The sequence below is a fragment of the Felis catus genome, chromosome A1, assembly GCF_018350175.1.
Source record: "Felis catus isolate Fca126 chromosome A1, F.catus_Fca126_mat1.0, whole genome shotgun sequence".
Classification (NCBI taxonomy): Eukaryota; Metazoa; Chordata; class Mammalia; order Carnivora; family Felidae; genus Felis; species Felis catus.
This window is the reverse complement of record NC_058368.1, coordinates 19583821-19609171: the sequence shown is the minus strand read 5'-3', so window position 1 is coordinate 19609171 and position 25351 is coordinate 19583821.

Sequence of the window (25351 nt, the reverse complement as noted above, 5' to 3'; positions counted from 1 at the left end):
TTTTAGTGCTTATTTGAGAGAGAGAGAGAGAGAGAGAGAGAGAGAGAGAGAGAGAGAGAGAGAGTGTACATGAGCAGGGGAGGGGCAGAGAGAGAGGAAGACAGAGGATCTGAAGCAGGCTCTGTGCTGACAGCAGACAGTCTGATGCGGGGCTCAAACTCACAAACCGCAAGATCATGACCTGAGCTGAAGTCAGACACTTAACCAGCTGAGCCATCCAGATGCCCCAAGGTCAACAAGGTTTGAAAAATATTTGTAAAATTGGGTTAACCAGAACTCTGAAGATCAGATGGATTCATACTGTGATGCAAAATCATTTTTAAAGATTTTGCTACAGTTTGCTTGTTTATTTTATACCAAGAAAGGCTCATTTTCATGCCCAGAGGTAGAAGGAGTGGAGAACATTTATGTCAGGGAGGGAATTTGAAAGTCTGTTCTTGCCCTACCTCATCTGAATCCCTGAAGCAGCACTGGCTGTGGTGAAACTGGGGGAGGACGGGATTAGTCTGAGGCTTTTGGAAGACTGGGATCTTTTATTCCCATAAGCCATCTATCGATAGAGCGGGTCGTGTTCCCTGAAGCCTGGAAGCAAGATCACTCTCTCTCCAGGATACGGCCTTCTCCCTCACCATCGCCCATTCCTCCTGCCGCTTTGGCATCAGGGATACCCGCTATGCCCCCCAAGTACCCCAGACTAGTGTGGCAGGGAAATAGCTGGCACAAATGGGCAGATCACCTGCTTACTTGCTTTCAGACCCGTCCCCTGCTTTCCTTGGTCTGCTCAGACTGCTGGGGGCTGACCCCTGCAAACTAAGTCCCTGTGCCCACTTGCTTTCTGTTAGGTTGGGCTAGTGGGGGAGGGCACGGGTGGCAGAGGAGGAGAACTTTGTATACCCCTGCTCATCCTGCCTACCCACATTTTCAGTCTTGTCTTAGTAGCTACATCTCTGGCAGTGACCACTTTTCTTGCCTGGACCCAGATGTGCCCACACAGCCCCTGCCCTGGTTCTGCACCCCATCCTCTCCATGGCCTTGTCCCTGCAGCCACAGCTCTTGCCTGGCAGCCGAAACCATGGGGCTTCCAGGTAGCCCCTTGTGCAACACCTACTAGATGGTTCTAGCTCTGGTGCATGGGGTCTGAGAGCTCAATCTCCTCCAGCCCTAGGAGTAGTAGTGCCTTCCTGCAGTTGTTAATCTCTGGGTTCCCTCCCCCCCACCCTGGTTTCAGCTCTTGTAACACCCTCCTAACTAGCCTGCTGTATTCAATTCCTTCTACTAAACTGAGCTTTGGATCACATGGGCACGGGGATCTGCTCTATTGACTGTATCCAGACTGACACACAAGGGTTAACCCAGTTCTTAGCTCATTTGTTCACATCTCTTTCTATTCTCTGACAAACGGTGTTTAAGTCCATCCTTCCTTCTCCTTAAACTGTAGGCACACGCTCATTAAACACCCACCTGTCTTGCAGTAATGACTGAACATCCTGGCAGGGGCTTTGCACTGGGCTTCCATTTCTCCAAGGGTTTACAGAAGGGAAGGCACCAAGGAAGACCTTCTTGAGTGAAGACTGGCTTAATTTGCTTTCTTGGCATTTCTCAAATATTTGCTTAAGGGATCAAGAAGATTTAAACTGTATCTATTCTAGCCATTTAAAAAGAATTTGCTGTATTAAATGCATCAAAGCTCTGTCTCCCTCAGGAAGAAAGTAAAAGCAAAAAGAGATCCCAAATCAGAAAGTTTTGGCCTTCTATAGACAGATCACGAAGAGGTCAAAGTTTCAGCCAGGGGGTTGTTCCGGTGAAGCAGACCCTCCCCTCGCCCCCTCGCCCCCCTGCCCCACCCCCCGCCAGCCCCATGCCAGACTGCCCTCCCTTCTTCTAGCTAACCAAGTCTCGCTGCCTCACAATCACTTTGGTCCTGCAACTGGTCAGAAACAATGAATGTGCACTTTACTGGGGTTCTCCAAAGACAATTTTTATTTCAGAAAAGTTGTGCAAAAATCTCTTCCTCTGGCCTTTTTCCATTTGTACCTCAGCTCAGCTGCTCCAACCCAAGAATATGAAGAGTCAAATGATCGCCACCAGCCAAGAGCTTGATCGTTGGGGAGTGTGATACTTCTGAGGAGTTCTGTGTTTTGGAAAAATCTTTCTTATTTCATTGATATTATTATACATTGGATATGTGCCCAGAATTAAAGTCAGTCCTGGGGGAGCTGCTTTTAAAAGTCATCACTAAGAAGTGTGTTATCTTGTGCAGAAAACATGTTAAATCCTCAATACAGAACTTTATATGACTTCAGTAATCATAATAATCATCAAAAACAGCAGAGTGCTATAAGCAGAGTGAGGAAGGAAGGGTTCATTACACAGAACAGAGCTTGAAGGATCTGGAGGTAGGCCAGCAACATTTGTTTATTTTCAAATAGAGATTAAATGGATAGAGACATACCAACACCTGCACAGGGAAATCACATAGGAAACAAATTTGTATTAATCACAACTTTAGAGGTTAGAAGTGACAGAAACCATTCAAATCAGAGAGTGTCAAGGGACAGGGGAATCAGCACAGGTAACATCAGATTTATGCCTTCCCAGCTAAAGATGAGCCAAGATGAAGGAGAGGACCAAGGGGGTGGAAATTCGCTAGAACTCTGATTGGCTGGTTTTGGGTGACATATTCATACGTCCAGCCAATCCCTGTGTCTGAGGATAAGATGAAGAATATTAGCCGCGTAGGAGTCATGTGTCCATGTAATTCGAAGCTCTGCCCAGCTGGAGGGTGGAGGCCGTATTCCTGGTAGCCTCCAGGCTGAAATATTGGCAAAAGGGCAAACCCAAATATGTGGATGGAAATTACAGTCACTCTAAGAAAAAAGAAGGCAGGGCCAGCCTGGCTGGGACGCCCGTGGTATCCGCGGTGGTTTGTGAGGTGAGGCAGGGAACCCATAAGCAGACATGGGCTCTGATAGCATTGCCCCTTCAGCGGCCGCCTTGGGTGGGAGCTGCCTCTGGAGGTGGCTTTCTGAATCCTTCAGCAGGTGGAGAGGTCACCCTGCACATGCGGATCACATGTGGTGGTAACTGCAGGGGAATCTAGCCTCACGACAAAAGATTCGAGTTAGATTCTCTATGCTTCAGGCAGGAAATGGGTGGGAGGGGGAGGAGTGGAATGTCCCCTGCAGGATCCACTTGGGGATGTTGACACAGAGTCTTGCCAAACAGAGTTGCAGCTAGAACTGTGGAGGCCCAACAGATCTCGCATTTCTTCATCTCCACCCTCTTCTCCCCTCACCCTTCCAGCTAAAATTCTTGAAGGCAGGCCCACGGGCAGCCCCATCACTGCCTTCTGGGAGCAATTGTTCACTGAGAAGTTGTGGGTGCACAATCCGTGCTGCCTCACCCAACCTGATGCCCTGAGAGAGGTACGAGGTGTTACCAAGCAGAATCCGATACTGTCCGAGAGGCCCATCTTGTCCTATGGGACACCATCGCACCCACCTTCTCACTGTCTCTAGAACCGTGCTGGATCCTTCTGACTGTGACCTATTTCCTGTCAGAAGCTCCGCCAGACTCCTAGGCCTGCCTCCCTGACCACCGCTAGGAGTGTGCATCAGAATCATGCATGGAACTTAACAAACACTCCAGATCTACTGAGTTTGAATGGCTGGAGTGGAACCCCAGCAGTACGGATTTTGACGCTCCTTGCCAGGTGATTTTGATGAGCACCTTGACAGGAGCTAGTCGGCCACAGGTTAGCCTTACAGTTCCACGGATGCTAGAGAAGACATACCATCTATTTAATAAGGGCCTTCCTTGAGTCTAGATTCTATGAAGAATTCTTAAAAGTCAACAATAAAAAGACAAATCATACAACTTAAAAATAAGTAAAGGATTGGCATAGATATTTCTTTGTGAAGACACAAATGGCAAATGAGCCCGTGAAAAGATACTCAACGCCGTTAGTCATTAGGGAAGGGCAAATCAAAACCATGATGACATACCACTTCACGCTCATTAAAATAAAAAAGACAGACAATAATAAGTGTTGACAAGGATGTGGAAAAACTGGAAACTTTGTACATTGCTGATGGGCTTGTAAAATGATGCAGTCAATGTGCTGATTCCTCAAAATGTTAAGAGTTACCATATCAGCCAAGCAGTGCCACTCCTACATGTCTACCCCAGCAAAATAAAGGATATGTCCCCACAAAAATGTGCTTGAAAATGCTCACGGCATTATTCATAATAGCCAAAAAGTAGGAACAACCCGAATATCCATCAAACTGAGGAATGCTACAACATTCCATAACATGGATGAAATGATAAAACACTATGCTAAGTGAAAGAAGCCAGACACAAAAGTCCACATTATTGTATGGCTACCTTTTTGGGAAATATCCAGAATAGGTAAATAGGTAATTGACAAAAAGTAGACTCATGGTCACCACAGAATAGGGTGTGGGTCCTCACAATCACCAGGGTTTGTTTGTTTTTTTTTAAGGGTAGGGCTAAAAATGCTCTAAAATTCAGAAGTGGTGATGGCTGCATAACTTTATGAATATAGTAAGAGCCTCTGAATTATAAACTTTAAAGGGATGAATTTGATGGGATGTGAATTATATCTCAATAAAGCTGTTACAAAGAAAAAAAATAAGCAAGCCTTTAAACTTCCGAAGTTATTTTAAGCCACTAAGTTTTGGAGTCATTATTTTGAGAAATAGATAGCTAATATAGCCCTGGCAACAATCAATCATTGGTTGAGGGATACCAGAGCAGATAACCTTCTGAGCATTGTGGTTCCTGTTCTGTCAAGGGCAGTTCTTCCAGAAAGGGACAGCTGCTGTGAGCCAATAGTCACAGAAGCTGGAAGATGGGGGAAGTGGAGGGGACCTGGGCAGGGTGCCAATTGCATCCACTGTGGGTGTTGATTATAAACTAAAGAGGATTTTGACAGCTCTGTGTGTGCACACACACACTCACTACCATGGAAGTATTTTACATGCTGTTTGTGGGTACCGTGTCCTTAGTTTGTGTGCCAGGAGGCACACGACTAAAATTGCATTCATGAAGAGTGTCAGCAGAAATGGAGCGGTGGGAAGCAGCAAGGTGATCTGGAGGCACTTTATTTATTACCAACTAGGTCCTGAAAGGTGCTTGCAAATATATAAAGTGCATACAGAGATGATCAATAATAACTAACTCTAGTGCTTTCCCCTCATTACTATTCAAGTCTGCTTCCTAGTGTGACACTTCATAAATCATTCCTAAGTGCGCTATGGGAGGTTGGGAGGGGAGGCACAGAGAAGAGTGGGCGGGGGGAAGGGACTCTACATTGTGGCTGACAATGCCTCAGTTGTCATTTCGGGTTCTGGGTGCTATCTCCACTGGATAGATCCAGAAAGTCACCAAGTGAGGGCAGACTGCCTTCTACCTATCCCACCCCTACTCCAACATACTCTGTCCCAGTCCCTGGGTGTAGAAGCAGGAGGCCCTGGGCATTTCACTGAGTCAAATGTTAAGTTAAAACACCCCAAAGTCTCAATTTCTGGGGGACCAGAGAAGGAAGCAATTACCAGGCTCCACTAGTGGGAACTGAGAAATGAAAAAGACAAAGCACTGTGTGTGTGTGTGTGTGTGTGTGTGTGCGCAGAACATAGGACCTGGTCACTTGAGGCTCAGATGCCAATAACTCCTAATAAAAATGTGCTCACACTGGACAAAAGTGAACTCAAGCAGAATGTCCGTGCATTTGGCTGCTGGAACTTCAGTGATGCTCTACAGAGCCGCTCCCCACTCCCCACCACCACCATCATCATGGACTTAAAGACTGCCTGTTGGCTGGCTTGTAAAGATAACAACAACACTGGTATTGATGATGATGAAATGAGGTTGTTGATGAGCCTGTGGACAGTTTTAGTACTGCCTACTTTAGAGTTAAGAAGTACGCATTGGCAGGAAGTGTATTCAAGTGACATCCAGCAACGGGCAATTGACTGATGACCGTCAGCTAGCTTATAGGCAATACTTATGACAACTATGAGGTCTTTGTTGTTGTCAATGATGGTGATGATGATAGAGAATAGGAGGTAGATAGGGGAAATTATCACCTGACCTCCAGTAGCTAATGGACAGTAATGAATAATGGTAATGGATACTTTTCCCCAGGCTTGACTGGGAATTGCTAGTATGAGCATGGAAAAAAGGAGGTTGTAGCTCAGAAGAGAGAAAACAAGCACAGCCCACGTTCGAAGTATTGTGAAAAGTGTTGATGGAGAGGGGGACACTCTTGGACTTCATTGCTAGGTGAAGATTGCCCTCATCACCATGGATACTGTGGACTGGATAATTTCTCTTAAGTTTTTCTTTCTTTCTTCTTCTTTTTTTTTAAGTTTATTTATTTAAGCAATCTCTAAACCCAGCTTGGGCTCCAACTCATGACCCTAAGACCAAGAGTCACAGGCTCCTCCAAGGGAGCCAGCCAGGAGCATTCCTGGCACTGTAAGATGTTTAGCAGCATCCCAGGCCTTTGTCCACTTGATGCCAGTAACACCTCCAGCATCTACAAGGAGAAATGTCTCCAGACACCGCCAAATATTGCCCGGTGCAGGTCACAATCACCCTTGGTTGAGAACCCTCAGGGGAAGGCAGACACTGCAAAGCAGTGTTGGTCCCAGCCTGACTTTTGTGGGTAGCTTGTACAGGAAGAGACTGTCCTTCTCTGGAGAAAATAACCATCAACAGGAGCAAGACCCATAAACATGACGTTAGGAGCCACAGCCACGGAAGTGCGTGATTTTGGAGAAGTCTCAGCACCTGTGGCCTGGGCCTGCACCCCACCCTGGCCCCTAGTCTGGGAGATGCCTTTGCATCTTGGGACCCTTTTGTTCGGACAGAATCTTTTTCAGGATGTCCTAAGGGAAACCTGGATTCCTCATGAGCAGCTCTGTCAAATCTTTTTGTGGCAGGTGAGTTACCTCTGTTCACAAAGGAAGCCCCGAGAGAACAGAGGCAAACGGGCAAATCCTCACGGTTGAGTCAGCATCCAAGCAGGAAATGGAATCCTGAAGTGTGGCCACTGCTCTGGACTCCCCCGGAGTCCGGGAGGGACTGTAGAAGCCTCCGCATTCCAGGAAATGCAGAATGTGATCGTGGGCTGTGAAGCCTTTAAGAAAGACGGCCCTCTGGTTTCCAAAGAAACAGGATCTAACTGAGAGATTCTGCCCTCATTATCCTCAGTGAAGGTCCTGTTGTGTCTGGAGAAAGTGGCCCATGGTACTCTACTAGATACTGACTCAGCAATGACTCAGTCTTCTTATCTTAAGACGGACTGGCAGGCACCGCCTCACTTGTTGGGTTTCAGAAGCAAACAGGTGGGTGTCTAGCTCAGACTCTTAGCAGAACGAATGACTCACTTACTTGAATGAATCCCACCGCCGTACCAGGGAGGTGATCTAGGGGTCCGGAGTGGAGAGCCAGCTTGGCTTTCCACAGGCTGTGTGTTCTTGAGGGACTGAAATCTGCTCCCAGCAAATGGCCGGCCTGGCTGGGGACTTTGGGGCAAGAGCTGGGTGGAGCAGTGGGCAGGGCCGGGCTGTTTCTAGGGGTGTCAGGGCGGTATCCCCTGGCCACAGGTAACTCCTCAGGGCACGAGGGGACTCTCTGAAGCATCTGATTCAAAGGGGGGAATAATCTAATGAGAACAGCCAGAGAGGAGAGCAGTAAAAGGAGGCAGAAGTGACTCACTGAAGCACCCATGTGAATGAAGTGAGAGAGCATTTGTCAGGCTCCGTTAGCCTCACCCAGTGAGCGAGTGGTCCAGGGCATCTCCTGAGGCCCAAGCCAGTGTAGACACCCGGTGAGTCCCTAAGACCCTGGAGCCACAGTATCCTCCTATGAAAAAGCAGGATAACAATGCGTCCTCCATGGGGGCCTGTGAAAACACATGAAAGAACACGTAAGAAAATGCTTCATGGGTCTGAAGTGTGAGGTGAAAGGTGGCTCTTATTGGCCAAACTCCACATGCTGTATGAACAGCATGTGTATAATAAAGCATCTGCATTTCTGTGGGAGAAGTAATGGGGTTACTTTCACTCCATAGGAAAAGTAATACGAGACAGCCTGACCCTCGGCCTTCAGACAGGTTGCAAACAGCCGTGGGCTCCGTGCCAGAGCAGGCAGGGTCTTCCCTGGGGGGCCAGGCCTCCAGGCCATTTGAGGCAGAGCTGCTCAGAACCACGCCCACCCTCCTCTAAAAGTAGAAAAGGTCCCTGTGGACTCTGGGGCAAATACCTAACGGACCTTGGAGGCTGGAACCCACAGTGGAAGGAAGTCACGCCCTCTCCACACACCAGTAGAGACAAAGGAGCTGGAAGTCCACATCCTTCTGTCCTTCCTGTTGGATCTGATCCATTCAAAAAGGCCTTGGCAACATTCTAGAAGCATACCTGTGGCAGATTGTGTGACAAGATGGCTACAACAACTGTCCTAGCTGGCACAGTAAGTGGTCCTCTCTTTTCATCAAGGGCGTGACTCTGGAGCGTCTCTGAGATTCTGTGACCAAGTGAGGTGATGTTGCACACCTTCCAAGCTGAGGCCTTGTGGCTTCTGCTCTTGCTCCCTTGAGTGCCCTGACCACCACTTAAGGAAGCCCATGCTACAGCTCTTACTGAGAGAGCGTGTGGAGAGAGGCCTTGAGACCTGTACAAATCATGTCTTTTGTTTTCTATATTCTGATGCTTTGACATCTGGCTTGCTGACCCTGAGGGGGTTCCCTTCCCAGGGCCAGTCAGTTGTGAGAGTCAGTAAGCAACTCTCCCATGAGCGTGCCTTTCATACAGAAAACAAAGCAACCCAGGGCCCACACCCCAATCACCTCCTGTATCTGGCTCTCATACTCTGGGCCATTATCCACCTGACTGAATCATGCCAAACAAGTCGGGACAGTCCCTATGCCCCAGAGCCTACCGAAATTATTCCAACTTGCCAATTCTAAATCTGTTTGCCTTGCTTCACCCATTCGTTCCGATGGAAACCACAACAAAGACCCTTGCCCACATTTCCCCTTCACTTCCTCTGCCTCCTGACTTGACCCTGATGCTTCCCTGTGTAGCCCTCTGTGGCCCAGCATGCCTTCTTCTCTGGGGATTTGTAAGTATAACAAACCATCTTTTCAGTGTCAATCATCTCCTGATCGCTTGCCCTCACCATGCTTGAGTAACAATAAAACCTATATTTTGGGACAATACTGCATGGAGAGAAAGGCCCAGATGACACAGCATCTCACCTGCTTGCATCCCCAGGCTGAACCCCCCCAGCTGAACACAGCCACACGCTTGAGCCCAGACAAGACCCACAGAAGAACCTCCCAGAGAACCAAATCATGAGGAATAATAAATTGTTGTTTTAGGTCAGGTCAGTAAGTTTTGAGGTCATCCGTTAAGTCACAATAGCTAACCAAAGCACCCCGCACCTTATCACTTTGGTGTTTCAGTGTTTGTGGTCTGAGATTATTGATTTGGGTGCTTGACTGAGATTACTCTTCATGGCAAAGCCTGGTAGGTAGTTTCATAAATAAAATTCAAATTTTCTTACTGACCTTTGCTTTATTGAAGAGCTGTTTACTTAGCCCCTTCCAGACACAGATTATACCTTCTAGACTTACCCCTCTGGCAAAGGGTAGAGTGGCTCACCTCTGCCAAACATGAGCCTCAGTGATCCCACGTGCAACTGACACTAAGCCCATCCCCAGAAGAAGACGCAAGGCGCTCCGGGGGCTGCTGGCACACCCACCCGCTCTGGGTGCTGTTTCTGAGACCGTGCACCTCCCTGAATGTATGTAAAGCACTGCCCTGTGCTGAACTGTCATCTCCCTGTGTGCCCATGTCCTCCACTCACCCAGAGGGCTCCCTCCCTCAGGATAGGGACAAGACTGCCTAGCAAAGTACCCATCATGTACTAGACGTTCTAGAAATGTTTTTGTGTAATCAGTTTCTGTAGGCTCCTGATTTTTCTTTGCTAGGCACCAGTTTGCTGCTCTGAAGACGGGGCCCCCACTGACCTGACAGTGGACAAGCTATTAAACATAAGTCACATCATGCCATTTCTCTGCCCAGACCTCTGCTGGCTCCTCACTTTGCTCAGATGCAGAGCCACCAAGGCAACCCCCTCACGGTTCCTCTCCCCCCCACTCTCCTACCACACTCCCGGTCCCCCCTTGCCTCTCCCTGCTGCCTGAGTTTCTGCATTACCATTTCTTCTGCCTGGGACTCATTTACTTCAGGTATCCACATGGTTTACTCCCTTGAGTGTTTGCTCAAATGTCACCTGCCAGGGTGTGCCCCCACCCCCACTTAAACCCTACCCTGTCTCGTTTCCATCCTTTGTCTTCCTCCATCACCATCTGGAAGACCATAGATGGAATTGTCTGTCGATTGTTAACCTCCCCCATATTACATAAGGGTCCGACAGGGCAGCGATCCAGGGGTATTCACTGGGTGCCTCGCACAGTGCATGCAACAGGTGTTCAGTTAATATGAAAAGACTGAATAAATGCAAAGGACGCAGAGCTCCTGTGACCTGTGTTCATAGGCCTTATCTTGGTGTGGCTGCCCGTGGCCACTCTGCAAACAGCCTTCTCTGTCTCACATGGAAGTGGCAGCCTCAGGTGTCACTCACACCCTTCTTGCAGCAAGATCAGCACCTCCTGTGCATCCTGGACAGAGCCCCCAGCCACAGTGCATTCACAGAGAGGGGTCTCTAAAGACTGTGGTAAGATTGGAAAAAGGGTTTCCGTGGTACATCATTTGGCCGCACTTTTTAAAATCTCCCTTTAAATATCTTTGTTCTTGGGGCGCCTGGGTGGCGCAGTTAAGCGTCCGACTTCAGCCAGGTCACGATCTCGCGGTCCGTGAGTTCGAGCCCCGCGTCAGGCTCTGGGCTGATGGCTCAGAGCCTGGAGCCTGTTTCCGATTCTGTGTCTCCCTCTCTCTCTGCCCCTCCCCCGTTCATGCTCTGTCTCTCTCTGTCCCAAAAATAAATAAACGTTGAAAAAAAAATTAAAAAAAAATAAATAAATATCTTTGTTCTTTCCCCCAAAGTTTCTTTCTAGGCAACCCCCTACTTATTTACCCAGGTCCCTTCCAGGGAGCCTCATATGCCCCCCTACACTGAGTAGGTGTCACCCCATGCATCCCACACCCTGGGCTTCTCCCAAGAGCAGTACTATGCTTTCTGTATGTCTGCCTCCCACATTGGCTTATAGGCAGCTGAGAGGCAGGGACAGTATCCCCAGGGCCCAGTGCCATCCCGGCACCTGTAATAAATCCATTCACATGTAATAAATGCTCACTGGGCAGATGAATGAATACATGAACAGATGAAGCAGGAGAAATACTTTGGAATCTATAAAGTACACTGATGGAAATGATTAGGAGAAAGGACTTCAGGGTTCTGAAATTCACCCCCAGAGCCCAGAGCGCTGTCTGGCATCCAGTGCTAATAGGTGTCCGTTAGACAAAGCTTTCCAAGGAAAGACATTCCATGGCTTCTTCTCTTCCTCTTTCTTGGCACAAAGCCTGTTGATTCAGACACCAAATTAACAACCAGAGGGGAAAACAAATTGCATCCCCAGGGCTTGGTCTACACTATTATTGTCCTGAAGCTAAGGTTCCACGTGGAGTACAATTGAGGTCATCTCCCTGCTCCACTCTCAGAACCCTCTCTTTCCCCCAAAAGGCAGGGCCAGGGGCCTCAATCCATTTGCAAAAAAAAAAAAAAAAAAAAAAAAAAAAAAAAAAAAAAAAAATTCTAATGAGATACATAAAATCCTAAACAGATAACCAAGAAGCTAAGTGAAGAGGTTTGCTTTTACCTGTAACACTTTGAAATTTACCAAAGGGTTTGAAAAAAAAATTGTACCGGTACCAAAGAAATAGGAGGGGTGGCCCTAAAGGGGCAATTCAGCAGAATGCATCTCTTGGAATGACTGTAATTATATTGTCTGCCTACTCTCCAGGCCAGTGACAGCGTGTGCTTAGCGAGCTGTTCCCTGGTGTGCAGGACCCGCGTTCCTCTTTCTCTGGATTTGCAGCTGCATTGCAGGGGCAGCTTAAAATAACCCAAATCCAGGCCAGGCTGCATGCGGATGTGGAAGTCGGACCTTTTGGGCTACAGAGCCTGAGGCAGGACCACCCGGAGTCTGCAGCCATTATGGCATATATCCTTTGAGGGGATGCTAATGAACAGAAGCCTCCAGAGGATGGGGATGGCCAGAGAACGCAGCCTGTCCCCATCCGTCGGCATTTTCTCCTGGAAAATGTATCCACAGGACAAGTGTCGGAAGTTTCTGAAAATAACATTGCCTCACGTGTTCTGAAGATGACAAAATCACTGCAGCATGTTGTCATTAGGTGGGCCTGCGGTGATGAAGCCGCGTGGCTGGGCTTTGGGTGCGTTTGGGAGGACCAAGACAGGAAGGGGACGCCAGAGGCTGTCAGCCTGCTCCTGGGCTGCAAACACACTGAGAGGGCCCGACAGGCAAAACTGACATCTGCCAGGGAACAAGTGGCTGCCATCAAGCCCTTCTCTGCTCAGCTCTCTGCAGGGTTGGAGAGGTTTCCAGATGTCCTTGTGTTTTAACACAGTCTCTTCTTAACACACACCAGGAAGAAAGCAAGCCCGGGGTACAAGCTGCAAGGATTACCCACTTGATTGCCAAGGTCAGCTTATCCCGGGGACAACAGTGACCACTTCGATGGGGGTTCTGGGCCAGCATGAGTAGTATCATGTACCCCATCAGGTAAAGCTTCATGTAATCCCCATAAAATTCTCTGAGGTGGGTCACAGTAAGCCCATGTAATGGACAGGAATGGAGGAATGCAGCATCTAGGGCCCATCCCAAGGCAGAGGACACCTAGAGAGAGGAGAGATACAAGTGGCTCCCACCTGACAGTAGGGGCCTGGTGGGGAAATGTTCCTTGGGAACACAGGCTGACTTCTGACTCCCCACTTAGCCCCCTGCCACCAGGTGAAGAAGGGCCGGAGACGTGAGTTCAACCATTGACCCTGCCACCGCAGGCAAGTTACGTGATCTCCCTGGATGGCAGTGTCCTCGTCCACAAGGTGGGAATATACCCCCTTGGAGCCATAGTGATGGTCAACAGAAACTACTCGACCACTCATAGGCGTTCCAGAAATGTGTGAGAGGGAAGTTAGGTAGTGAAAAGTGGTATTCGAGCAACTTCTTAATGCCACACATGCCTCCAGGATTGAGGAAATCAGATGAGCTAGACCTTGTTCCTAAGGAAGCAGTTCTAGTGACCCAATCACACCACTTGAGAGCTGGCCAAATCGTGCATTAGCTTAGAGACCCTGGGTCCTGAGAGTGCTGCCCACAGAATGGCCGTCATGCCATTGGGGCCCCAGCCCACATCTACTGAATCAGAATCTGATTTTAGCAAGAGCCCAGGTGAACCGTGCATGTTGGAGTCTGAGACACTGTGAGGCCAGCGCTTGGACTCTGGATTTGAATCCTGTTTGGACCACTTTGTGGCTATGACTTCAGCCTGTGACTTAATGACCTTATTAGGGATAGATCCAAGTCTTGTGTGGTCTAAAGTTTACGTGGTTGGGTACGTTCTCTTTAAGGAAAAGGACTCGGGGTGCCTGCGTGGCTCAGTAGATTAGGCGTCTGATTCTTGATCTCAGCTCAGGACTTGATCTCAAGGTCGTGAGTTCAAGCCCCACACTGGGCTCCATGCTGAGCATGAAGACTACTTAAAAATAATAGTAATAATAAAATGAGAATTAAACATTTTTTAAAAAAAGAAAGAAGGGCTGTAAAATTACAAACACAAAATTAGGTACGAAAGTGACAATTTAGAATGCAAACAGATTGCAAATATTAAAGAGTTGACACAAGAATAGCCATTTGTGTGAAATGCCACAAACACCAACAATCCAGAACAATCCAGAAAAATAAATTAACACCCTTGTGTAATACCTTCATCCTCTGAGGGTTCTGATTGCCTCCTCATATGACAACGTTATAAAAGATAATTCAGTCTTTCCTCCAGTATGGTTGATGGGAATGTTTTCATCATTGACAGTTGTTTATAATTGTATAGACTGCACTATCAAGTATATTCCTGACAGGAGAGACCTTCTATCGATGAGAATCAGCTTCCCTGCTAGCAATTTGGGGAGAACTCTCCACAGAGTAGCTTTGAGCGTCCAGACCTGTGCCTCTGCCAATATCCATATGCCTCCATATATACTGCAACCCTCGTACCGCCATGACACTGGGTGAGTCAGAAAGTTGGACAGGAGAGTCGTCCTTGGAGCCATCTACACAAGGAGCTGGCTTGAACCATACACAGAAGTGACTGCACATCACATAAACTTATCTTACTCTGCTCGAAATCAGCATATGCTGTACTTGACATCCCCCTCACCCCAAAACTTACTGTGATCATCCAATGTCACCTGACACAGGAAACATGTGCTAGAAGGGACATCACGTGGAAAGAGAGACCGGCCCCAACCGTTTGCAACTGAAATAACTTGCTTTGCAAAACTTACAAAACACACGACCGTGAGAACATGATGAGGGACCCCTACCCGGGCTGGCAGGGGCCTGTGCACCAGCGGGGCCTTGAAGCTGAAGCTGCATTGGCTCGTAGTGAAGGGCCCCTGTAGTCTCCAATACAGCAGTATTTTACACGTGGCTGAGTGAGAAATGGGCAGAAGAGACACAGAAAGCCTTTCTTCGTACATAGCATGGTGACTAACATGTTCAAGACTCGTTTAGTGATCTCTGTTTTCAACCAGTTCTTCCCTTGTTGGAAAACCCATTTTCTTCTAAGCTGCATTTCAGGTTAGAGAAAAAAGTCACCTGGAGCCAGGCTCTGACTTGTGTTTGGCACTTGTGGCCTTCATAGCAGGAACGAGGCCAGCCCCTCATCCCAGGGTGTATCTCCCAGGCAGGGCTTGGCTCCCTGGAGAACATTCGGCCAAGAGTCCCTCAGGGTCACCTCAGGCCAGTTACCCAGGGACTCCTTAAATCTGAGCATTTAAGGGGTGCCTGGGTGGCTCAGTCGGTTAAGCGTCTGACTCTTGGTTTGGTCTCACAGCTTCGAGAATGGTAGCGCGGGGCCTGCTTGGATTCTCTCTCTCCCTCTCTCTCTGCCCCTCCCCCACTCACAGTCTCCATCTCTCTCAAAATAATAAACTTTAAAAATAGGTAGATAAATAAATTTGAGCATTTAAGTCACCCACATGAAATTTCTCCTTCACCTCGGTGATTTGCTTCTCAAGATCATATCAAACATACTCTGTCCATTCCAGTTAGCTTCAGCAAGCATTGATTGACCATTCATACCCTCCTCCCCTTTCTTCATTCATCTGCCCTCCAAGCATTGGCATGCAGCATTCTCCCTTTATCCTCAGGTTCCAGAACACTGACTGATGTGCCCAAAGTGATCTGTGGAGTGATTTAAACGCAGTGCTTGGTCCACTCCACTGCCTAGAGGAGCACCATCAAGCCCCCCACTCAACACTCACTGTGGGCGAGGCTCTGTTTCCCTCCTACTGGCCAGGCCAAGACTCTTCTTACAAGGAGGATGTGGTTTATGGATCACAGCCCACGCACCTCCCAGCCCCACATTACACCTGTTTGTTTTGTAACATATCCCTGAAAGGGACAAATATCACAATGGAGCTCGGCAGAGCAATCTTTCCTTCCATTTCTCAAAGGCTTTCCAACAGATCAGCAACATCCGTGGGCGTGGTCTTTCTAAACAAAAGGGGACAAGCCAGTGGGGATGTGACCCTGCAGGACAGAAGGGCAAGGTTAGCTAAGCCCAGGTGTGAGGGTGTGAGGAGCGCTCAGACAGTCCTGCTTGCCCCAGAGACGATGCTCAGGGGGAGGGAAGAGAGGGAGACACTGGAACAAGATCGGGTCAAGAGCAAAGACAGAAGAGCCCAAATTTCCTGGATCTGCAATCTGCCACCTCCACACTGCCCGGGTCCCAGGTACTTTCACACCTGAGCCACTCCAGCTGGCTGTTTCCTAGGGGTTGAGCCGTGCCTCCCGGAGTCCTGCAATTTATGGACAACGGGCCCTCAGGGCCGTGCAGAAGAGCCCTGAGGTCACAGCAATTCTGTGATTTACGAAGTGTGTGTGCTAGTACTTACACCTTGGAGTCCATTTCCCTGAACTGTAAAGTGTGCGAGGATTAAATGAGATTCACAAATGTGTCTGACTTGTATCAGGTGCCCAGTAAATCACAGTATTATCACCGTCCTGTCTTGGCCCCTGGTCCCTTTGCCCGTGGGGAACTCCAAACTCGCATGTCCCAAACAGCAGACTCGGTGTCCTCAAAGATTGTCAACGTTCTCTCTTCCCACCCCCAGATCTTTGAGTGATTCATTCCTGGTTACGGAAGAATTAACCCCACTGTACTCTGCCTCGTTCACCTCTGCCCCAGAAATTTGCTCCATCAGTTTACTCCCTTTTTCATATCTGTCCTCTGAGCCCCGAGATAGTGATGTCTCTCCATCCTGGAAATACCTTCCTCCTCCCTGCCACCCTCACATGCTGTTCCCTTTTGCTCCCTTTTTGCCATCACGCTTCTTGAAGTGATGAGCTGCGTTTCTCATAGCTGGCAGCCTCCACTACCTTCTATTGCCAATTCCAGCCATGCCTCTGGGGTCAACCCCTCCTCCTGCCACCACAGCCCCCCCAGGTGTGCCCCTCCGGGTACCCGGAACCTTGGTGAAAGCCCCTCGGTCCTCTTCTTTCTCAAGTCCTTTACAACAATCAATGCTGCTGATGTTTCCCTCCTTTTTTTTTTTTTTTAATTTTTTTTCAACGTTTTATTATTTATTTTTGGGACAGAGAGAGACAGAGCATGAACGGGGGAGGGGCAGAGAGAGAGGGAGACACAGAATCGGAAACAGGCTCCAGGCTCTGAGCCATCAGCCCAGAGCCCGACGCGGGGCTCGAACTCACGGACCGCGAGATCGTGACCTGGCTGAAGTCGGACGCTTAACCGACTGCGCCACCCAGGTGCCCCTGATGTTTCCCTCCTTAAAAATCTCTCTCCATGCCTGGATATTTTAGAAACGCATACTGCAGTATGGAGGGGTAGAAAGACACAGTGTCTGGGATTTGCTTTAAACTACTTCAGCAACTTGGGGCACCTGGGTGGCTCAGTCAGTTGAGCATCTGACTCTTGGTTTCAGCCCAGGTCATGATCTCTCAGTTTCGTGAGTTCGAGCCCCCATCGGGCTCGCTGTCCCTCCTCCACTTGCACTATCTCCGTCTCTCTCAAAATAAATAAATAAACTTAAAAAAAAATGTTAAGCCACTTCAGCAACTCAAAAAAGGAAAGAAGAGGGGGAAGACAAGAAGCAATCTTGGCAAAATCTTGAAAATTATTTAATTCAAGGAGAGGTTAAGGGCAGGTGTATGGAGACTCACTGCATTCTTCTCTGTGTTTCTATATACTGAGCTGGAAAAAAAAATGTGTTTTTCCTGGACCTCCTCATCAATCATCCCTCCTGGCTGTTTTCCTTCTCTGAGTCCCCTTCTGAGACCTATCTCTGCTTTACCACCACATCCTCCCTTAAAAATAAGTGATTCCCAAGGTATTTGCTCCCATCGGTGTAGCGAATCAAGCCGCAGAGCCTGGGCAAGTGCATCTATCCCGCAGCTCAACCCGAGCTTTTGGTAAAGATGACCCCTCCTCTGTCTGCAGCTTTGGGCCTGGCCTCTCTCCAAACTCCAGACCCCCATGTATTTTTTTTAATCTATTCATATTTTGGGGTGCCTGGGTGGCTCAGTCAGTTAAACATTCCACTTCGGCTCAGGTCATGGTCTCATGGTTCGTGAGTTCAAGTCCCACGATCGGGTTCTCTGTTCTCAGTTCAGAGCCCACTTTGGATCCTCTGTCCCCCCCTCTCTCTGTCCCTCTTCTATTCTTGCTCTCTCTCAAAAATAAACATCTGGGAAAAAATTATTCATATTTTAAATATATATAAGTAGAATAATAAAACAAAACCAATGTGCTCACAACCAGATTTGACCAGTGCTGACATTTTTGCTTCATATTTTTAGAAAGAACATGTTACAAATATAGCTGAAGAGCCTAAATACCTCTCAGACTCTTCCAGACCCCTTCCTCTTCCTTCTTTCCTCAGGGGAAACCGCTGTTCTGAACTCAGCATATATTTCCACACCATGTTTATACTTGGACTACAAAAGCCTGTGTCTACCACAATATATGGAACTATTTTCTTTTAGAAATTTACACAAAGCAACTTTTTTCCCCGAACATTGTGCTTTTGAGATTTCTCCATATTGATACCTGCAGACTTAGCTCGTTCCTCTTGCTGTATGACACATGCCAGAGGTCGTCTACCCTTTTCCCTCTTGATGGACACCTTGGCTGTTCCCTGTACAAACAATGCCGTAATGACTGTCTCCCTGCGCACACATTCGTGAGCATCTACACAATAGATCGTCTCCCGGAGGCCCTCAACACTTTGCTGTGCTGGTTTGCTTTCTGTTTCGCCCACTTGACCCCAAGCAGAATACATTCATTTCATCTATTATCACATCATACCTAACTCATAGTGGATTAACATGAGGGAGGAAGGGAAGGAGGGAAGGAAGTCATAGAACTTCCCACCACCAAGGTCAAGATCAAAGGACTTAGGCAGCCAGGGGCATTATTTCGTGGAAATTCAGGTATGAAGTTGGTAGTGAGGAGTCCAAGAGGCATTGTAATAGTGATTTATATGCCTAGGATCAAACAGCATACTCTCAGCATGCTTTCTAATTCTTGGTAGAAAAAAATGAGAGCCACTGCTTGTACTTCGTGGTACTTAGGCTTCTGATAAAAGCCGGGTATAGTTAGAGTCTTTCGTGCAGTTTTTCAGATGAAGAACAACTGCATTGTCTTCAGCCAGCCAAGTGTAGACAGATAAAGGACAAGATTTCATGGTAATTCAGCAAACGTGCACTTAACTTCTGTACCAGGCACAGCTCAGGTGAACTCTGAGGGCGGTGTGGACTAAGGCCTCAGGAGGAGAAGGGGGTCACTGTGAAAGTCACTAGAGCTATAATTACTGACTGGCTGGCAGGTGGGGGTGGGTGGCACCCAGGATGGACTTGGTCTCGGGCTTCTTCAGAGCTCTGCTGGGTGGTGGGGTCACTCACTAACCTCCTACAGGTACAGGTTGTCTCCTGGACAGGTAAGGCCTGGAACATCAGACCCACAAGAGGTCTGGGCAGCCAGGGCAGGGACAGGACTGGCCCCAGGGGAGATCTTCGAACACTGTGCACAAGGGAAGCCAAGGACAGGACTGAGGACCTCAGAGCAGATGGAGCTAAAGAAGGATTGGTCCCTCCATGAGACTGGACTCAGGACCACACACTGGGGCAGCCATGCTGTCAGACCAGGGGCAGGGGAAGCCCTTTGAAGGAAGAGAGCCCTTTGAAGGAAGGAAGCAGACACAGGGGAGATGCAGGACAGGAGGCAAGGAGAGAGGACAGGTCCCCAGGGCCCCATGTGTCTGCTCCAGGTACTCCCATCTGGGTTACAGCTGGGCTTAGGCGAAAGCCATGAAGCCCGCCTTTCTCCATCTCTGACCACAATGAGGCAGCGTCCTGCCTGCTGTTCTCAGGTGGCGTCCTGGCTGCAGGCCCCTCCCCACACAGCAGCTGGATTGGTCTTTTTAAAAGAAAAATGAAATCACGTCACTCCTCTCCTCCAAACCCTCTGATGTCTTCCATCAGCCTTGGAATGAAAGGCCAGCTTCTTGCTCTGGAGAGCACGCCCCTTTGAGATCTGGCCCTACCCTTCCAACCATGCTTCCTCTTACTCTCTGGCACTTTCCGGGGACTCTCCCAGCTGGGTCCCCTAAGTCCTTCACACTCAAAGGGCTGCATCTTTCTACTGACTCCTTTGCGGGGACACCTCTCCTGCTGCCTAGCTAAAATACCCCGTCCCCACCCCTCAGCACCATCACCTCGACCCTACTGTCCTGCCACAGTGTCTCTGCAGCACTTTGCACTAGCAGAGATGATATTATCTGTTTGTTTACTGCTCTCTTTCTCTGTCGCAACAGAATTTCAGCTTCTGAAGGGCATGGGCCTTGTCTGTTTCATTCCCCTGCTGTAGCCCCAACGCCCACAATTGGGATAGGTGCCTAGTCAGTATTTGTTGTAGGAAGGAATGGGTTCCAGGTGGTCTTCAGATTCCCAGCCCCAAATATTCCTGGGGCTCGAATGCGTTCCCTCAACACCCCTACATCCCGATTATAAATCCCCCCATGGCTTGAACTTGCTCGGTTTGGCTTCTGATATGTGTAGTTCACAGTTCCAGCAAGCCTCGAGGAGCCGGGCAGAGAGGAAGCTGTCTGGAGTGTCCATCCTGTTCGACACTCAGATATTTGACCTGAGGACCGAGAAGTGGCCACAGATCGTCAGGCTGTCAAGTCTGTGTGGCCACTGTGAGCACTAAAGGCTTATATCAGGGGATGGGAGGGCAAGCCTGGGTTTCTCCTTCAATACCTGGTGTGGAGTAGGCATTCAGATATCTAGCAGTTTCCTCTGTGTCCATAAACGTGGGTCTGCCGGGTAATTGCTTTTGCAACTGCCAATTCCACCTGGCTAGAAATTACATGTCAGTCATTCCACACAGGAATCCAGGAGCCTTAAGGGACCTTCTGTTCCTGAGCCTGGCAGGCTGGCTCCTCAGTCCTCAGTGTCTAAGTTCCCAGCAGTGCCCGGGAGTCCACTTCCAGGCTGCGTGTGGGCGAGGGGATCCTCTGAGGCTTGGCTGTCCTGGGGCTGTCCCTCTCTAAGACACGCCAGGTGGCCTCTGCCTCGGAAGTGCCATCACAAGCCCACCTGACTGACAGCCAGGCAGCACCTGTCTTCTGCTTGCCCCGGCCACGAGGGGAGCTCTGAGCAGCCCGAAGCCACTGCAGCAAAACGCAGCCTGGAGGGGGATGGGCTGCTCTACTTTTGAGCCATCAGAACTAAAGGGGTACAAGCATTTTCTCCCACATATATGCTCCCTCCTCTTCCCTCTCTCCAACTCAGCCAGGAGGGGCAGCGTGAGGGGTGAGGGCAGAGTCCAGAGCATTTTCTCTGAATTCAACCAAAGGTGAGCCTTCTCCTGGTTCACACTTCCATGCCATCATCCCTCCCTCTGACCAGTGTGGGGGGTTGTGGTGTGTGTGTGTGTGTGTGTGTGTGTTGGGAAAGGTGTGCAAGTTGAGCTTGATGTGTAGTCTTCCCATTAGCTCATCTGGGTTGGGCCATTTTGAAATATAAAAGCAAGACTTCTGACGTCGTTCTCCCGGTCCTCCCTCCCACCTCTCTCCGGGCAACACTGGCCTCTATGCAGGAGAGGTCATGGGGTGGAGACAAATGGGCTGGGGAGAGGTGGACAACTCTTCAGTCAGTCTTTCACAGACCACCCCCTGGAGTTACTACCTGAAATACTTTCACAGTTACTGCATCAGGAGAACCTCTGCCTGTGCCCTATTCTTTTTTAGACAGATACACGAGAGTTTCTGAGAGCTCCATTAAGGAGTCTCCATGAAGCAGTCCTGTTTACACACCAGGGTTTTCCAAACTCACCTGGCCCCCGGAGATTCTTTGGAGAAGCTTGAGTGGGCCCGGGGGCAGGCTTAGGCTGTGACTGCTGGCACTGGTTGGCTCAGGGGACTTCGGTGACCTTAGTGGGGTGGCTTTGTTTCCTATGGCTGCTGAAACAAATTATCACAAACTTAGCAGCTCAAATTTATTATCTTGCAGTTCTGGAGGTCAGAAGTCCAAAATGGGTGTTATGGGCTAAGATCAAGACATCGGCAGGGATGTTTTCTTCTGGAAGCTCAAGGGAAGAGTCCATTTCCCTGCCTTTCCCAGCTTCTTGAAGCCACCTTCATTCCTTGGTTGGAGCCCCCATCCTCCAAGCTTCGAGCACAACACCCCAACCCCTGCTTCTGTCCTCCCATGTCCTTCTCTGACCCTGACCTTCCTGTGTCACGCTTGTGAGGACCCTCATGAGGATACTGGCCCAGCTGGGTCATCCAGGACTCTCTCCTCGCCTCAAGATCTTTCACTCCATCACGCCTGCAAAGACGAGGGTGTGCACATCAGTGGGGACCACTGTTCTGTCGACTGGAGTGTGTGGTGCTGGAGGGATGAAGTGGGCTGTTTGAAGCCTTGACTAGATTCAGGTGGTGGCAGGTCACCTCATGTGGAGCCGACTGGGTGGCCTTCTTGGACAAGCCTCTTTGTTGGCAAGTTCAGACGGGGCCTTGGGAATTCAACATTGCAGCCCACCTATGCCAGCAGGGATAGAGGGACAAACTTTTGACAAACCCGCCCTGGTTTTAGACTCCGAGATCTGGGCTGTGACTCGAGCCTCCTTACCTCTTGTAGAGGCCCTGCTTCCAAGCTATTTGACGAAGTGTCTCAAGAAATCAGATACAAATGGGCCAAGGAGGAGCTGGCTTTGTGGACCTGACATGGCCTCTGCGTCCTGGGTCATGACGAGCCGGGGAAGCGGTGGAACCGGTGGCTTGTTAATGTCAGGAGAAACAAAAACAGAATCAGCTGTGCCAGATCCACACTGAGGTCTGGGAAAGGCATCAGCCAGAGAACCTCATCTCTGGGGTCCACGCGGGCAGCTCCCCAGGGGGGGGCGCTTCCTGAAAGTGGGCTTGCCCTGTGACTGAGGTTGAGGACTGAGGACCAGGACTTGAAAGAATCCTGTGACACAAACAACTCCAAAGCTGCCTGTTAAAAAAGAAAATAACAGCAAAAAAAGAAAAAAAAAAGAAAGATAAAAAAAAGGAGGATGGAAAGAAGGAAGGGAGGGAGAGAGGGGAGGGGGGAGTAAAAGAAAGAAAAGGAAAAGTGGGGGAGGGGAAGGGTAGAAGGAGAGGGGATGAAAAGCCCCTCCAACCACCCCCCCCCCCCCGCGCCGCCAACCTCCCCCCCAGGCCCTCAGCCCATCCTCCTGCAGAGCTGAGAAGCCAGGAGGCTCTTCAGCTTTCACGGCAGGTGTATCTCCTTCCACAGGTGCACTCTAGCCCGAATGTATCCAGTTGAACCATATTTCTGCGTGTGTATCTGTTTTGTTCCTGCTTTGGGAAGAAGCATCCTTTGAACTTCATGAATGAGAGAACATCAGTCCCACTCCAGGCTCACGGGTAGGTAGGGAAGAGGAGGAACTTCCTATCTAGCTGAGTCTGGAAATCACACCTTCCTCAGCCTCTGACCCTATATGGACAAGTCTGTTGTGTCCCCTGCCTTTCAGCGCCCACGCCCTGGGCCACCCGGGGCGACCATCTGGAGATTGGAGCCAAGATGCCGTTGGACTCTCTTTCCCCAACTGCTGCCTTCCTTATCAGTTCTTGGGAGAGGGGGCAGGCTGTTGAGGGTCATCACCATCCTGTGAGAGGATTTCTGCCCATTAGGGCCGTGTGTGTGTGTGTGTGTGCGCACACTGGGGAGGCAAGAGGAGGAGGAAGGAAGGAGTCATTTGCATTGACTGTCCTTCAAGTGGACAGGACAGCAATGAGAACTGATGGTGAAAACCACATATATACTAAACATTACCTACAAATGGATGGAGCCTTAAATGTAAAACAAACCTGTTACCCTGAGGTGTCTAGTATTTTTCACACTTTAGTGGACACCCTGCTAGAACCAAACTTAAGTATCCCTAAAGTCAGGGACTGGCAGTATAAGCTTCTTTTAGAATCCCCAAAGTAATAAATTCCAAGATTTAGCTGGATTCTAAGCTCATATGGATTTTAGCTTTAATTCTGACCATTTAACAGGAAGGGGAAAACAGAAGTTTATGAAACATGTATAATCTTCCAGAAAACAAGATCCCCTCTCTGCCCCCACCCTGCAGTGGACCTTTATTAAAGGCAGGTTATCCTGTGATAAATCCACATGACGTCATGGCCTCTCTACTTCTGTGACAGAGGTAGCACACCTCTGCCTGGGGCATATTTAGCCACCAAAGCTGAGTCATCAGAAACAGGAGAGCAAGCTTGTTCTGTTTAATCAAATATCAGTATATTCTTTAGGAAACCATACCCGAAGTGATGTAATTCTGCCCTGGAGAGAAAGGAAAGACATCAAAAGAGATTGGTAAAAATGCTCAGAGTCCTAAATAGGACGCAGACGAGTTGAGACAAGGTCCTGCCTTTTCAACCAGGCTGATAGGACCAAAAAAAAAGAAGCCACTTTCCTTTTTCACACCTCTTGCTCACTAGCACCCTTAACTTATTTCCCTAATTCCCACTGTGCATCATGCAAACTGTCAATACATGCTCACATCCACAATTCCATTTGGGCCACACAAGCAGGTGAAGTAGAAGTTATTGATTCGGGGGCTCAGAAGGCAGAGTGACCTTCTCATGGGATGGAATCAGGCTTTGAACTCAGGTCTAAAGTGGATGCTTTTACCCTCTCCTCCACTGTATGGCCTCCCCCTGCCCTGTTCTTCCTGGAACTTTGGACATGCCACGGCAGAGCATCAGACTCTAGAACCACCAGGAATTGAGAAGCGGGAGTCAAGCCCGGTGCCCGGCATCTGGACAAGAGTGCTCCTTTTAGGAGTTTGAGCCCCGCGTCAGGCTCTGTGCTAACAGCTCAGAGCCTGGAGCCTGGTTTGGACTCTGTGTCTCCCTCTCCTTCTGCCCTTCCCCTGCTTGTCTCTCTCTCTCTCTCTTTCAAAAATAAATAAACATTAAAAAATTTCTTAAAGCAAGCCACATGGTCCATGAAGTCTGAGAAGCAGACCCGTAAGTGGGCTTTCCTCCGGCCCAGTGAGGGAATATATAGGGTAATTTTTACCTGCTTGTGAGGAAAGGTTGAGTTGTTTTCATCCTAGATGACATCCACCGTGACATCCACCATCACCCGTGACATCAACGACGGCAGCTGACATTTGTGGCGTGCTGAGGACGTGCTTTCCTCAGATGACTTCATTGTATCCTCACATGCTCCTGGGAAGTGGAAACTGTAATTCTGCCCATTTTGTACAGATGAGAGAGCCGAGGCCCCAGGTCATGCTCTGTTATTTTTTCAATCGCAATGAGGTAGGAGGCTCTATAGAAGACACCTGCATTGCCTGGTAAGGTTCCTGAGACCATCGGCCACCTTGCACTTGTGTGGGGGTTTCCTACGGACTGCCCCTTATCCACGTTATCTCGGGACAGGAAAGAGGGTGGGGCTCCCCACCAAATAGAAGAAGAAATAGAGGTCCGCAGCAGGAAAGCCCTGCTCAGGATCAAGTGACCCCCCAAGGGT